The following is a 4,769-nucleotide window of genomic DNA, read 5'->3' on the forward strand; positions in this document are numbered from 1 at the left end:
CAAATGAATTTTCACAAAGTGAAGTGACGTGGCTAATTGTACTGTATTAGTTTCTAATAGGCTTGCCAACCTCCGGGTGGTGGATGGACATTTCTGGGTATTACAACTGATCTCTAGGCGATCAGTTCACCTGGAGAAAACATCTGCTTTGGAGGGTGATAAGAAATCACTTTTGAGTCTGACTCCATAGCAAAAACTTTCCACGCATATAAAAATCTGTTCCATACAGAAGTGTCCTGATGTGGAAAAAAAATGTGCAAACATGAACACATCCCAATCTTGTATGTACAACCATTAATGCGTTTAGATTTTTTAAAATCTGTCTGCACATAAAAAAAATGGATGGTTGCATTAGCTTTACAGAGCTCCTATATCTCTCTGCTTTTCCTTTTACCACCGTTTTGCATATTAGACATTATTAACAGTAAAAGGTTAGTATTCAAATAACTAATTTTAGGGAAAGCTATAACAGTCTTGCAATTCCGTTGCTTCAAATCATTGAGTATGATGACTTCGGTGATATGGAAACTGGCTAGAAAGATGCAAAATGCCAAACATTGTGTAATATCACTTACAATATGTAGCTATAACTATGAATGCTGCTGTTTTTATAAATTGTTCATATTGATAAATCTATATGTGTATATTTCTTGTACAACAGCACAGACTAGTGGCTGTCCAACTATAACAAGCCTATGCTTTTAACTTTGAGGAAAATCCAGGGAGTCTTGAGCTAGCAAACTTATTTCCACTTAGCGTTTAAACTGGAAGGAAGTGGCAAATAATTCTTTCTGCAGTAATTTCTCTTGCACAGATTGTCCAACAGAATGTCTTTATCCAAAGCCATGAGTCATGTACTCTATTTTTTCCAAAATAAATTACCTAATTATACAGGGTATAACTTTTGATTGCTGGTGTTATTTGTTTTTTAAAACACATTTGCATCAACTTATTGCTTGTAGAAAAAAAATTGCACTACTTACTGTCACATACCTTTATTCTTTCTAACCATTATGATTTTGAATGAATTTAGCCACCAAATTATACTGCCTGAAATAATTAAGTTATAGAAATAGCTTAATAACAGAGTAGATTGTTAACATATAACAGAGAGGGAAATGATTCAGTAATTGTTCACTTTGTAATGTGTTATATTAATTAAAGAGTAAAAAGCTAAAAAGTGGGTTCACTAATTCTCAACACAGTGATGTTCTGACGAATAGAAGAGAACATGCAAAGTACATAAAGCTACAATCTTGTGTAAACTTGTTAAATTTGCAGAAATTTAGGGAATGTTCTAAAACATTTCTAATGCTATTTATAAATCTCTATAGGGAACTTAAAATTTTTACTTGTCATTATAACTCTGTAATTGAAGAGGGCTTTTGGCATTTCTTCTAATCGCTTTTACATTACCCCTGTTTCATTTTGCATTACATGTCTGATTTGAACAGCTTATGTTATGGCCCACATTAGTTCTTGGGAGCCCTTCATGCCCATACTTAGCCAAACCAAACAAGAGAGATGGCAGTAAGGAGGGAGAGATAAACTCTTACGAACTGTGGTTGGAAAGTTTCAGAGTCTCAGTACAGTCATGCTTGCTTGGAGCAATGTCCAAGGGTGCTGCAAACCATGAAAGTATAGTAGGAAGCTCACATGTTGGTCTGCAAACAGCAAGTTAGATCCTGTATAGCACTTTTGAGAGGAATTCTCTTAATGCCTTTCTTACACAATTTCTCCCTGAATTCCAACAATGTGCTTCTTTTCTATTTTAGGAATCTGGAATCTGTTTCAAACCAATTCATTACCAGTCTCCAAATGTTACTAGAAACCCCAAAACTTGTAATCAGTTCCATTACCTTCCCCTTCCTACCTTCCGTACAACATTGCTTTTTTACTAGATCGCAATGGTACAAAGACTAGGATAATTTTACTGTCAGAATTTACATTCTAGAACTAACAACCCCATGTGTTTCCTTGGTCCCCAGCCCATGACCTCATTTCTGCAGACTCCACCTCCAGCCTTCGTCCTTTACAAGTTCCTTTCCTCAACACCATACCTCCACTATCATTTTCTCAGATGCCTGTTTTTATTATTTGTTTTGCAAAATTATAACCCACCTTTCCATCAAACATATATACAAGGTGGCTTACAAATATGAACAGAATAAAATATAATATACAAAAAAAATACGTAACATGAAAATATAACAGTTTTCCCTGTTCTCTGAGTAGATGCCAGACAAATATGTTTAGGAAGACCACAAAAGAGAAGGGTTTAGTTCCTGATAGACCCTATTATCCATAAGTAGGACAGGTCAAAGTCATTGCCTAACTTGTTTCACTTTAAAAAAAAAATCTGACATCCAGCCTTTCTACAGCTTCTCTCTCAGTGGTGAAAGTTAGGTTCAGGTTATGCTTTTCAGCATATATATATGGACTTTGAGTTATTAATGGTTTAGTTTTAATTCGTCAATCTTTGCCATTTTAAAATATTGAATGTTTTAAAGCTGCTGCCGTGAGTTACATGGAGAAGTAGTTTAGAAAGTAAGCAGGTTATGAATAAATCATCTAGAGTTGCCATGGCCTGGCAACTGGTAGGAGATGGGAAGAAGTGGGAACTTACTGATGAAGAGCACAATCATTGTCCCCACATGATATAAGTAAGATGTTTTTGAGTGGATTTTTAAAATTTGAACCTATAGAGGTAAAAGATGCATCCCAGCTTCAGACATCCTTCTAGCCTCAAATTCCTCTTTCATCTGCCATTTCTTAGCCACGTATGTTTCTGGTGCCTCTTTTTCAGTCCATTGCCTAATCTGAACCCAGCTTTCATGTTCCTTCCCTCTGGGATCTCTGTCTGTCTTTTAAATTCTTTTCTTCCAAGATATCTTCCCAGTCTTCAGTCTCTTCTCTGTATGAAGCTTAAATTCCAACCGAAACGGCATAGAACCTGGACTGCAAACTCTAGCGCTACAAGTAACTGAATATTTCATGCTCTTACTACAGCTCAGCCAGTAAATATAGAAGTGTTTAGTGCCATAATCACAATGCAATATTGATTGGTTACTGACCTCTGATAAGTTAATAAGCAAGCACATCTTGTGCAGACCAAAAAAGAGAGAGAAAGAGAAAATAAGTATAAATATAAGAGTATAATGCTTTTAACCTATGAAATCTTCCCCCCTCCCCACAACTTTAGTCTATTACGTTCTCACATTCCACGCCAGCATCAACACTGTGGCCTAAGGCTCTCCTTTCTTAATTATTTCTGTTAACAATATTGGAGATCTTTCCAAATGTTTTTCCCAAAGGATTCATAAGCACAGAGATGGGCATAAACAAGTACTTAATTACAGGGACCAAGCAAAATGGCTTTTAACTTCCCCGATGACAAACAGCCTTTTATCTCCTCAGGTTGCTTTCAGACATCCTGTCAAAGAATGGTGGGTGCCAGCAATTATTTATTTATTTATCTATCTATCACTCTCCCAGAGTATCAGGACTCAGTTCTATACCGCAGATAAAATACATGGGGATATCTGGAAGATGTGCTCCCCACATCCTGGTTTAGGATCAAGATACTTTATCCTCAGATTCTCCTGTTTCAGAAAGAAAAAAATCAAGTTTGTCTGTAATTGTGCGGAAGCAAAACACAAAGGTGATCTATCTGTATGTGGATGGCTTATTTGCTTTCCGCTGAGACTATTTACTAATTTATTTATATTTATTTCCCACATTCTCAGTAAAAAACAACACCACCACACTCACAAGGTGACCTATGACAATAAAATTACTAAAGCAATCTAAAACAAATTAGCCAAAATAACTGGTTGCCAATCTCCAGATGCAGACCGTAGACTCCAGACTACAAAGATCAGTTGTCCTGAAGGAAAAGGCAGCTTTGGACCATGGACCCTTTGGCATTACATCCTTGCTGAGTTTCCTTCACTCCCCTGACTCTGCCCTCCCCAGGCTTTACCTCCAAATCTCTGGGAATTTCCCTAGCTGAATTTGGCAACCCTATCCCAGTCTCTCCCTGTCTCATAGTCTATTCCACAATCAGAGCATGCTGAAATAAGAATGGCCTGTCTTACATTTTCTGTCTTAAATTTAAGACATTTTAAACCATACATTCATTTGATCCTGAAGAGTTATGACAGAGCTCAGTTTCCTGAGTTATGCCTCCCATTAATGAGAGACACTGTGTATGTAGCAACCTTGCCAGTTGCTACAAGCTGACAGTTTCTGTTAAATGTATAGATACAATTTATGTTTCTAAGCAATTATGTGAGGTGCGGTTACATTTAGTCTGTTGCTTGGCCCAGCGAAAGGACTGGGCGATTGGAAGAAATACATAGTGATTCACAAAATAGTCCCTGTAGAGAGAAAGGCAAGTGGAAAACAATTGACTGTCAGTAAAATAGGTCATTATGGTGAAAAGGGCTGGATCCCTTTAGAAATGTCTTCCCTCAGAATAAGCAGGAGAAATTGAATTCTATCAAGAGAATAGAATAGACTTTGCCTTGAATTCTATTAGGGTAAAGTTTTCTTCATGGTAAACTTCCATACATTACAGGGAGTTAATATCTTCTTTTATGCAAAGTGGGCAGTAGCAAGGAGTCATCTTACGCTGCAGCTATGCAGAGCTTTGAAAAAGACATAGCATTTTTTAGGCCTTATAGAATACAAAAGAACCACACAGTGAATATGATGGAACACCATATTATATTATAGCCATGGAATCAGCATTTAAACTGAAAAGAGGA

Source organism: Gekko japonicus, unplaced genomic scaffold (assembly GCF_001447785.1).
Source record: "Gekko japonicus isolate JY-2015 unplaced genomic scaffold, Gekko_japonicus_V1.1 scaffold816, whole genome shotgun sequence".
In the NCBI taxonomy this organism is placed as follows: Eukaryota; Metazoa; Chordata; class Lepidosauria; order Squamata; family Gekkonidae; genus Gekko; species Gekko japonicus.